The following is a 12794-nucleotide window of genomic DNA, read 5'->3' as shown; positions in this document are numbered from 1 at the left end:
AACAAAATGTGCCCATTTAGGTGTCCCTTGTGGATTGGGCTGCTCTTTTTTAGGGCGCAAGAGGTGAGATGTGTATGCGCATTTCATTTCTTGCATTGATAAGTTTTGAGAATCTGGCACCCTGAGGGTTTTTTAATTTTTTTATTGTAGTTTTTGCATTTTTTTGTTGTAAAAACGTTAGTTTTTGGCCAAAACGGCTGTTTTTGTCGCATTTTGAGCAAAACAGCAGTTTTCGCTGCATTTTGCAGGATCGCAAAATCGCTATAAACTGGAGGGTCTGCACAGTGTCTTTCCAAGAATCGGGCCCCCAATTCTTAAGGGCCTGATTCTCAACCAGTGTTAAGTACTGAAAAGGTCATTAAAAGCGTAAACGACCTTTTCGGAACTTAAGACACATTCTGAAGGTGGCGCATTCCTCCAAAGTCAGAAGCAATGCTCAATTTCGGAATACATGTGGCGGTTGCTAGGATGGGTTGGACACCAAGCTAGCTACTGCCATATTGGTTGCCTGCCTTTTTAGACTGGTATTCTTGGGGCACTCCTCCAGTTTAATATATGCATTAAAGTGGCATACATATACAGTACCTTTTTGGTGCTGTTATTCTGACAGGGTGCGACAAGAAGCCTTGTTGCAGTGCAGGTAAGCAGCTTCAATGTTGCAGGATACAATGTTAAAGCTGCTTACTTTGGTGTATATGAAAGTGTTCATATGCATGATTCACTGCACCCAATCAGGACGCCCAGGCACCACCACTATTCTCAAGTGGGAATAGGCGTCCTTGTAGTGCAATCCTGAAATCTCGGCAGCATTTTTGTAAAATAACGACATATTTGTTATTTTACAAAACTGCTGCCAAAGAACATGGGTGTATATGAACACTTTCATATACACCAAAGTAAGCAGCTTCAAGATGCAGGAAACTAGGTTGAAGCTGCTTACTTTGGTGTATATGAAAGTGTTCATATACACGTTTGGTGTATATGAACACTTTCATATACACCAAAGTAAGCAGCTTCAACATTGTATCCTGCAACCTTGAAGCTGCTTACCTGCACTGCAACAAGGCTTCTTGTCGCACCCTGCCAGAATAACGGCACCAAAAAGGTACTGTATATGTATGCCACTTTAATGCATACATTAAACTGGAGGAGTGCCCCAAGAATACCAGTCTAAAAAGGCAGGCAACCAATATGGCAGTAGCTAGCTTGGTGTCCAACCCATCCTAGCAACCGCCACATGTATTCCGAAATTGAGCATTGCTTCTGACTTTGGAAGAATGCGCCACCTTCAGAATGTGTCTTAAGTTCCGAAAAGGTCGTTAACGCTTTTAATGACCTTTTCAGTACTTAACACTGATTGAGAATCAGGCCCTTAAGAATTGGGGGCCCGATTCTTGGAAAGACACTGTGGGTCATTATGAGGTTGCTGGTCCGGAAACAACGGTACCGGTAAGCTTGCTGTTACAGTTGTTTCTGGACCGGCAAACTACGAGTTCTGCAAGTGGGTGCCTTTCAGCCCACCAGGTCTGACCTGATGGGTGGATCGGCACCCACTCGCAGACCTTGACGGATGCACCGGCACTGTTGCACACAGTGCCCGTGCATCCATCCTCCCCATTCCCATTGAGTCCAATGGGACTCCATGGGAAATAAAGAGCATGATTCACTGCACCCAATCAGGACGCCCAGGCACCACCACTATTCTCAAGTGGGAATAGGCGTCCTTGTAGTGCAATCCTGAAATCTCGGCAGCATTTTTGTAAAATAACGACATATTTGTTATTTTACAAAACTGCTGCCAAAGAACATGGGTGTATATGAACACTTTCATATACACCAAAGTAAGCAGCTTCAAGTTGCAGGAAACAAGGTTGAAGCTGCTTACCTGCACTGCAACAAGGCTTCTTGTCGCACCCTGCCAGAATAACGGCACCAAAAAGGTACTGTATATGTATGCCACTTTAACGCATATATTAAACTGGAGGAGTGCCCCAAGAATACCAGTCTAAAAAGGCAGGCAACCAATATGGCAGTAGCTAGCTTGGTGTCCAACCCATCCTAGCAACCGCCACATGTATTCCGAAATTGAGCATTGCTTCTGACTTTGGAAGAATGCGCCACCTTCAGAATGTGTCTTAAGTTCCGAAAAGGTCGTTAACGCTTTTAATGACCTTTTCAGTACTTAACACTGGTTGAGAATCAGGCCCTCAAGAATTGGGGGCCCGATTCTTAACTGGTGTTAAGTACCGAAAAGCCTGTTAAAAACGTTAACAACCTTTTCGGTACTTAAGACCTATTCTGAAGGTGGTGCATTCTTCTGAAGTCAGTAGGAATGCACTGCCCCAGACCTAATCCATTATATGCAATACGCATTTCCCTTTATTGTCCCACGTTGGAAACTAGGGGGAACTTGCTGCACAAGGAGCAGGCCTGACCCAACAGGGCAGCTCAACACTGTGATATTGTGTACGGTAGCTGGGCCTTTTATGCTTAGGCATTCTCTTTCTGATCTATCCCTTCTATCTATATAAAACACCCAGCAAGCGACTTTTCTACTCCAGCTTATTAGTAAGGGGTGAAGGATTAAACAATCATCTCTTCCCTGATCACCATTTGCCATCCTAAATCAGCAAGCTATGCTTACGTGGAGCACAATGGGTCGGTCCTCCCTTTTTCCAATAGTACATGTTGTCCTTGAAACAACCTCCTGTAGGCATTATATCTTGTAGACACATGAAGAGGTATCTCAGTAGACTCAACGGTTGAAGGGCTTGACTCGGAGAAGTGTGTGTTGGACGGCCACTAGTATTGATATTGATATTTATTTATATCGCGCCCATACACAAGTGTTTCAGAGCATTAACAGGCAAGGGGGAATACGGGAGAACAAAACAACCATCTTACTAGGCACAGTGACATTGAGAACGTGCAAGTGCATGGGAGAGGGGAAAAGTGCGTGCGAGGGGTGTGAGAAGTGGAAAGTGCGGATCAAAGGAGAAAACAGATAAATATAATAAATTAATAATAAAGGCAACAAACAGTGGTAGTGCAGTCAGAAAGTGGCAAGTGATGGGTTTAAGGCAGAAGACAGGGTATGTCTGATAAGTGCAGAAAGAAAAAAAGGGGGCTGTATGGGTACAGATACAAACCCCAGTGCAAACGGTGATCCGGAGGCAGTGCGTGAGGGTGACAGGGTGAGCAGGTACCTGGGCCCGGAAGACAGAGTGTAGGCCAGGTGCACATTGCCGAAAGAGAACAGAACAGCAGGGGAGAGGGGGGGCAAAGGCAGAAGCAAAGAGGAAGGTCTTGAGGTGCTTTCGGAATCGGAGATGGTTCTCCTGCAGTTTCAAAGTGGCAGGGAGGCTGTTTCAGAGGGAGGCCCCAGCCAAAGGCAGAGATCAACCCCCAGATTGTTTCTTTGAGAAACAGCTGACCCTGAGGGAGTTAGAGGTAGAGGATCGAAGAGCTTGAGAGGGGAGGTATTTGTGGAGGGATAACTGAAGGTATTTGGGACCCCGGCCCCAGAAAGCCTTCTGGACAATGCAGAGGGTTTTGAATTTAATCCTTGCATCCACTGGAAACCAATGGAGAGATTTCAGAGCTGGAGAGATACGATACCAGGGCTTGATGCCAAGGACAAGACTTGCAGTCATGTTCTGGATTAGTTGCAGAGGGCGGAGAGAAGAGGCTGGTAGATTTAGAACAAGGCTGTTACAATAGTTCAACCTAGAGAGAACCAGTGCTTGGGAGACAGTGAGCTTCTGGGGAAAGGAGAGGAAGGACAGAGTACCTCTGAGGAGGTGCAGTAAGAAGTTAGACTTTTTAGAGATATCAGAGATGTGGGCGGAGAAGGAAAGTGTGGAGTCAAAGATGACCTTGAGGTTCTTAGCCGCCCAGGTGGGGGTAGGTGGAGGGCCGAGGGAGGCCAGCCAGAGAGTGAGGGGAAAGGAGGGTGAAGGTGTTCCAATGAGGAGGATCTCCGTCTTGCTGGCATTCAGACAAAAATCATTGGTGGCACACCAATCTTGAATGGTTGTTAGGCAATTGGAGATGAGAGAAGAAGAGGAGGTGGCTGAGGGCAGCCTGAAAATGAGTTTAGTGTCATCCGCATAGCACTGGAAACTAGAGCAGAAAATGGCGATGCAGTGGGCGAGAGTTGCCAGGTATTTGTGGAAAAGCAAGGGCGAGAGGTTAGACCCCTGGGGAACACCACAGGTAGAGATTGAGACAGATGATAGGAAGGAACCAAGTTGGACCTGGGAGGGTCAATCAGAGAGGAAAGAGGTCAGCCAGCCCAGAGCCTGATCGGTGATGCCCAGGTTATCACAGAGACAGTTGATCAGGATGGTATGGTTGACTGTGTCGAAGGCAGAAGAGAAATCGAGTAGGATGAGGACAGAGGGAATGGTAGAGTCAATGTTAGAGATGGGATGGAGAAGTTGACTCACAGTATTGGTAAAATGGACTAGTATGTGGACTGCTATTAGTACAAATGGGACAGGGATGGGACTTGGTCTTGGTGGGCAGAACAGCAGTTATATGAAAGATTGGGTGGACTGGAGCAAACTTGGTGGTTCCAAACATGGTGAGAAGAGATTTTAGTGGGAATGCCCAATGAGACTGGGAGTGCTTTCAAATCTTCCCAAGGCTTGTCTAAGAGAGGTGTGAGAGTGGACAGGTTACAGAAGACTCTTAGCCTTCAGGGACTGGATAGGGCAGGGCAATATTTCAAGTGGGGAGGAGACCCTAGAAAGTGTACGTGCCATGGGTCCATTAAGGATAGACTTGAGGCAACCGATGAATTGCCCTAGAGCACTTGCAAGGACCTTGATGATTGTGCTATGTATGTGTGAAAAAAAAACAGGTTTGAATATTGCCGAGGAGACTCTTGATTGTTTTTTTCTGTGCCTCCCACCAATTAGTGCACAAAATAATATTGACGGGATCAAAGAAAGCTTAATTTTAGTTTGCAATTAGAGATTAAATCAGAGTTTAGAGGCAATAACATATACTCGATATTGCCTCAAAACTGGGGATCCCTTCACTTGGTGAATATGGTTGTTGTCTGTGTCCATTCGTGGTACTTTTGCAGTGTGCCAATCTAAATCAATGATTCAAAACATAGTTACTCTTTTGTCCCATTGTCCAGACGATCACTCATGTACATCCCCCGGTCCCAGCATCACACTGAGGGTAAGTGTGTTCTATCCCAACTCCCACCCTCTGAGTTACATCCTCATGTGACCATTTGAAGATAGTGCATACAAGAGGAAGCGATAAGAGCAAAGTCCAACATTGGAATAAGAGCATCAACAATTGGAACAATTGGGCTTGACTTACACAGAATGATGACAATGAAAATGCTGCTACCAAAGGCCCCATAAAAGCCTCTGATAGCTCAGATTCAGAGCCCTAGCATGCATTTTGTTTGTGCATGCCAAGATGTGGGATGGCGCCCCACAACCACACATTGACATGTAATGCCGAGTGCTCCAATGTCATGTTTACAAATGGGAAATGTGCCGCATGGCACAATAGCAGCATGCTCTTGGGAGAGGGTACCTCTCCACTGTCCATTATTCACAGGCTGCCACTGGCCTGAAGGTAAAGCGAAATCTTCACTGCACCACCACGAGTGCCCAGAGCTTCATGACATTATAAATAACAGGTCTTAGTATTACCCCACTGTGTCTATGGGCCTCATTACACGGAAGGCGGTAATGGTTAACGGCCACCGTTAATGGTAACGGTGACCGTTAACCATTACCGCCTTACTACGAGGTCCCTTAGCGGGATGGTGCTTTAACGCCTGCTTTTTGCAGGCGTTAAAAACCAACCCGCTAAGGGACCTCGGAGCTAATTACAGCACCGCAAAATTGCGGTGCCGTAATTAGCGCCTTCCCCATTCCCATAGAGCCCTATGGGGCAGAAATGGGAATGGGGAAGGGCAATGGCGGAAGGGGGATTTACCGCCCCTCCAACCTTGGAATGGGGCGGTAAATCCCCTTTCCGCCAAGGCGGTGCCGGTATTTTACCGGCATGAGCCATGGCGCTAATAGCGCCATGGCTCACCGCCTTCCGTGTAATGAGGCCCTATGTCACCTAACTTAGGTACCTAGGCTGAGATGACCTGCATAGAGCTCAGACTGGCCCACACTGATAAGCCCTTCTGTGCATTGGTGGGCCTGCCGTCCACGTGACCCAGCCGAGTACAAGCCGAATCCAGGACTATATGATATGATATGGCATTTATAACGCTCCTATACACAAGTGTTTCAAGGCACGACAAGGCAAGGGGGGAGGAACAGGGGGAAAGACAAAGACAACGATCCTACTAGGGCAGGTGAAATTGAGATCGCACAAGTGCAGGGGAGGGGGGAAGGGAAAACTGTGGGGGGGCTAGGGGAGGGGACAGTGCGGTACATAGGATAACAGTAAGATGAAAAAAGACAATAAATATAAGTGCGGCCAGCTGGTGGCGGTACATAGAATAACAGTAAAATGAATAAAGACAATAAATTAAAGTGCGGCCAGCTGGTGGCAAGTGCAAGGGTAAGTGCAGACATCAGGTGTCAAGTGCTAGCAGGGGCTGTAGGAAAACAGAGATATGTGTCTCAAAATCATTCAACAATCCACATAGAGCCCTTTCCTTTCTGCCCATTATTCCTGGCCCTTAATTTAGCTCGAAAGCAGTGGACCACTGTACAGGGTGTGGGCAGCCAGTGTGGGGGCTGGCACATTTTATTTATTTATTTATTTTCATGTGTATAGCGCGCACAAGCCCTCAGGCATCAGGGCGCTGTGGAGAACTGGTTACATGAGGCCCTTAGGCACAATAGGTGGTTACAGTGTTACATTGTTGCAGTAGTTACATTGTGACATAAGGTCATGTAGGTATATACATTTCATTTAAGAGAGCATATAGAAGGTCCGGAAGCGGTGGGATGCCAGTGTAAAGGAGGGTTAATTGAAGAGCCCGTTTTTAAGTAGTGCAGCACTGTGCGTGGTCATTGATTATCTGGGGTTGGAAACCTCCATCATCACTGTGGGGATGACTGGAGCAGATCTCCCCTTTGCCGTTTTGACTCGCTGTCCAGGCTAGCCTGACAACTTCCTCCCCCTTCAAAGTGGTGGTGCTGTTTCACCTAAATGATCGCCTGTGCATTAGACGACCTGCACGTATCTTGGACCTGCCATCAAGACCAGGTCTCGCGTGGCAAATTCCGAAAGACAAGGCCAGGGGAGTTGCTAGGTCTGGAAAAGACCCGGGGCTATGCTGATGTCGGAACTGTTGGGACTGGGGGCTAGCTAGTCTTTTGGCTGTAGCTCCTGAGATTCTATCCGGGGCTACAACCAAAAGATCAGGGGCTATAACCCCCTCAGCCCCCCCTAGCAACGCCCCTGGACAAGGCACACTCGTGGCTCGGAGAAGGGGAGCTGGGCTGCACATCCTTCATGCAACCCAATATCACCTAAACTCCAACGGAACAGCTAAGAACAGCAAAATTATGTCTTGTACATAGTGACGTTTTTAGAGCATCTAATTTTGCATTCCTCTATTCTTTGTAAGTATTGGATGTCAAGTACCAAATGCACTATAAGTGAGCCAAAACGCTATGATTAACTAATTGTTTCAACCTGAAATTGTGCAACGTGACATCTTTGAAAAGCGTCCCACAGGTGTTACCAGTTTCAAGAGTTAGGCACAACCTAGAACAGCATTTGTGATACAACCACCTGCTTGTAGTCAGTGTACGATAAAGGCAAGCACCTTCTTTATATGCATAATGTGCACACAACATTTGTACATTAAACTTTTAACACAAACACTGAGGAGGAGCTCAGACTTTTCAGAGGTAAGAGATACACCTTCTACTGCAGCCATTAATTAAACCCCGCCCATAAATGTTGCATTGCTGCAAACAAAGACAGCATGCAAAAAAAAGGATGTCCTGCCCTGAAGTGCTTCTTGAAGACCTGGGAGGTTATTTTCTACCATCTGAGCGGTACTTCAGACAGCTCTGCCAGAAATAGAACCTGGATCCTGGACGGCATCAAAATGTCCAGGATCTCTTAGCTGTAGAGCCTGTGGCAAGTTACATCTATTAACCACGGTATCGGTAGAAATAAATCGAATATTAACATACCTAAGAAGAAATGACCGAATTTTGTTAGTCAAATTTGTTAGGGAGTTTTGTACGTTTGTATTAAAAAATAGATGGGCGGTGGGGTAAGGGTATAAGTTAAGGTAAGGGGACGTGAGTTGCGGGGTACAGGGGTCTCCATACAACATTATTAAAAAATGGGGGGAAACCTCAAAAGTTATTTTTCGGGTTTCAACCCAAAGAAATACGGTCATTTCGAATTAGGTATTTTTTTTCTTGGTTATTTCATTGACAACCATTATTAACCACCATGGCTGAGACGCCACTAGCCTGCTCTACTGAATACCATGTACCTGACACAGCTGGTCCCAGTCCTCCCAGATTGGGAACTCAGTTCTGTGCAATGCTTATTGAAGGGAATGTCATTTGGAAATTACAAACAGACAGAAATATGACTACATTTAACTAAGGAGTTTAACACTGTATGTGGGACAGGAGCAATTGTAAGACGAGTCAGAAAGAACCCTTCTATGCATTGCACTTTGGGAAAACCATTGCTTTTTCTCACATTTGTAAGCACATACAAACTTGAATACCGGATGCGCTCCCAAATGCAAGAACTTCTCCCCTCCCCAATTTTGTATTTTTATTTATTTTATTTTATTATGTTTCACCAACATTTCAGCTGACCACAAAATTAGAAACATAAATATATTCATACAAGTACAAATTCATGCATACATCATACACATACATTAATTTGTGTAATCATTACCGAATAAAATCCATTGTGTACAACTGAATTGAAATACAAATACAGATTTTTACCTATGAATATTTCATTTGAGATGAAAGGAAACATAAAAGGAGAAAACAGAAAGAAGAAAAATAGAATAAATTGGAAGGGAGAATAATACATCAGTTCAGTAATCTATTTACACCCTGTATATTTCAACAATCTCAAAACCCCCAATGTTAACTTGCGGTGAAAGCCTGATGAAGCTCTCTCCCATAACGCATCCGTATTCAAAAAGCCATCATTGTTAACAAAACGGGAGAGATATCTAATTCTTTGCTCTCTCAATACTGTACAATCAACAACAATGTGTTTTAAAGTCTGCAATTCCCCTCTTCAACACAATGAAAAGGCTCCTTCCTCAGTAATTGTCCTATCTCTAGAGACCTTTAATTCACCTGTAGCAATCAAATTGAGGCAAAACCTAAGGAATTCATTCCTTTCCTAGACACTTGGAAATGTTAGCAAATATCCTGGGAGGAAACCCCTAGATTTATCCAGAATGAAGAATGATTAAGCTATCTTCAGACTTCGCATAGAGTCAATAGTCTGAATCCAATCTCGATCCAAAATCGCCCTTTTGACTTCCTCCAGATTTTCAATAGGGTCCTTAGGTAACTTATTAAGTCAAGACAGGCTCTTCAGGGCAAAGTCTTTGAATCTCTTTAATTCAACCGAATTACCCTGGTTTCCATGGTCTGCAACATCTTCATACAAAGAGCCCATCATAGGGACCAGCACTGATCGATAAAGGGAGCCTATTCTGCAGTCCAGCAATCCTTCCAAAGAGCTCAGACCCAATTCATAATGCAAGCTGGAAATCGGAAGGGACTGGGGTAGATTGAGAAACCTCTTCCAAAGTCTTCTCTTTATTCTTGTCCAGCCCACTAATCCAGCTTCAAAATCTGAATCCAGGCAATAGAGAATTTTTGGAATCACCTTACCTTTGTAAACCAAATAAGGGGCATCAGCGAGGGTTTACAATATGGTATCATAAGCCTTCTCATCTGATAGCCAAGTTGATCTATAGAGCCCTCCAGACGAGTTGTCACTTTCGAGACAAAGGGGGCAGAATATAGCATTAGACCCAGATATTTTACTTCTGATTTTACAGGAACTAGAGAGCCATTCAGGTACCATTTATAGCTTGGGATACGTCATCCATAGTTATAGAAGCAGACTATGGTAGTATTCGCAGCATTCATTATTAGATCATTATTTGCTGCATATTTCTCAAACCCCTTCAAAAGCTGTCAGAAGCCCACTGGAGTGTAGGCCACAAGGACAACATCATCAACGTAGGCGATCCAGCTCAATGTTGGCTCCCTATCTTATGGTGGCCGAGTGCACAGGGCAGTAACGCTTTGTTCAGATCCGCAAGATAGAAGTTAAAAAGACAGGTAGCCAACATGCTTCCCTATCTAACTCCTCTAGTAGTGTGAATCGGACAAGACAATGTACCACTCCCATCTAGCCTGACCTGGATCTGTGTATCAGTGGGAAGGTGTATGCTTATGGCCAGTAGACAGGGGGAGACCCCATTGCTGTAATTTAGACCAAAGCCTTTTTATATTAATGGTGTCAAAGGCTAATGATAAATTGACCCAGGCACCATAGAGGACCGGACCACCCCTTGACCAAGATTTCCCAATCAGGGAATCCATTATCAGGTCATTCAAGGAGATTGATATACCTCCCCAAAAGCCTATCTGTTGCTTGTTCAAAATTCCTGTACCCTCTGTCCATGATTCCAACTTTCCCAGAATTGCTGCAGCAAAAATCTTGCTGTGAGCAATTAGAAGGGCGATTGGTCGATAGTTGACAGGTTTCAGCCTATAGCCCCCTTTGAAGATAGGAAATACAATGGCAGAGCTCCAGGAGGGAGGAGTTTCCCTGAATTGCAGAATGTTCTCAAACAAGTCATAGAGGATCCTAGACCATGCAGGGACGTCAAAATTGAATTTGAGAGGCCATTTGGCCCGGGGCTTTTGAGGTAGGTGCCCTCAATATCAAGTCTTCAATATATTCCCTGGAAATAGTCAGGGTCCACAAGACCGGATAAAGATCGACATTACACATCGAACTCAGGAATCCATACAACTTCAACAAGTGAGTACACCAACCATCTTCCCAAACAGCATTGGCCTGCAATCCCAATTGCACTCCCTTACTCTGGTTGACAATTGCCCAAAGGTTACGGGAGTTATTCTTGGTGAGGGCCCTCAACATAGCCTCCCCATCCCGTTGTAATCTCATGGCCCGGTGAGATTTAGCCCAGTTTGTGTAGCCATTTAACAAAGATTTGCATTTAGCGGCCAATGCCAGGCCCCTTTCCTGCTCATATTTGAGGACTCTAATTGCTTTTCTTAGTTCCCTTTTCTTGGCATAAGTGATTTCATCGTATTCATGTTGATGATGCATAGCCCCTTTCAGCTTCACTGAATCAGGGGCCTCCACACTCCAGATAAAATCAGTATAGTCGAAGGGTTTACAAGCTTGCAACAAGTCGGTATCCTCTATAGTTTCCAAGTAGACGTTACGTTTTTTAATCAAAGTTGTACCGTCATTTCTGAATTTCACAAGCCACTGCCTTCCTGGTTGACCTCCAATAGTGCGTTATATTTCAGATGAATACATTGATTAGCAAGATCAAAACTAGACAAGATTATGTCCACTGGTTTATCATCACTCATCACAGTCAGCAAAAGAGAAGATAAAGTCTCCAAAAATACAAATAAGCTGAAGAAGGCGGGGTTCCAATATAGGTTAATCAAAACTAGGGTTCTAATCATCCCCCTTACCTTGATTCTCCCTAATGCAGCACAAATACCAGGAGCTGCTATCAGAATCTTTTCTACGCTCAGAAAGATAGAGTTTCTGACTGCTATCAACAGTCCACCCGAAGGTCGATCCCCGCTCAAATGTGTTGCCAGTTGTTCCACGATAGTAATACCATCCATAGTGGACAATCCTAATAGCCATGTATCCTGGAACAGAACCACATCATAATCACCAAAGATATAGTATTGCATGGTCGGATTCCTAAAACTACTGGAACCCCACGTATTCCAACTCACCAGTTTCACATACTCATTTACTAAAGTTGATTCTCAGCTAATCCAAATCACTGAAAGTCCTCAGACAGGATATTATGCACTAGGGAGAGAATATTATTCTTGTTTTTCCCATTCTGGCCTACATTATGAACCTCCAACCCCTGCTCTTCCTGTCTTTGTTTGAACTCACTACTCTTCCTGTCAACTGCTAAGGAACTCGAAATTACAGGACCATGCTTTTCCAGTTCCACAACCTCCGCCCCCATTGCCTCAACCCCTATGAGGGATTTCAAGCCCAGTTCCACCAGGTCAGTTCTTGACTCATAAGGAAAACACACATAGTTCAAGTCATATGTCGAAAATAGGCATAGAGAAGGTATTTTCTTTATAATTGCTAATATACTGCTTCAATTCAGGGCCTTAACACCCGTTTTTGATTAAGTAAATTCAAAGCACAGTTTTGGGATACCAAATGGTAATAGTGTGGTTTCTATATTTAAGGTTGGTACCCCTCCCTCTTCCAGACTAAGACTTCCCTGTGGATTTCCAGGGCTCACGGATACATCAACCACCCTCGTATTCCCTGAAGTCCCTGAATCTGTATTTGGTATTATACCTGTAATATCTACTAGAACTAGAAGTGGGCAATGGAGAGGAAAGGGTAGTAGAGATGTTAGTTTTTTTTTCTCTCTACAGTAAATCGGAGCCCATTTCATTGCTTTTGTTGGTTGTTTCTGAAGAGGGGACAGCTTGAGGAGATTCCCGAAGGATAATCTTGTCCGTTTGAGAAGCACAATCCAATGACTGTATAGACTTTTTGATGGATACCTGAATAGA

The sequence above is a fragment of the Ambystoma mexicanum genome, chromosome 10 (assembly GCF_040938575.1).
Source record: "Ambystoma mexicanum isolate Mex_15411 chromosome 10, UKY_AmexF1_1, whole genome shotgun sequence".
NCBI lineage: Eukaryota > Metazoa > Chordata > Amphibia > Caudata > Ambystomatidae > Ambystoma > Ambystoma mexicanum.
The sequence above is the reverse complement of the archived record's forward strand: the minus strand, read 5'-3'. Positions refer to the sequence as shown.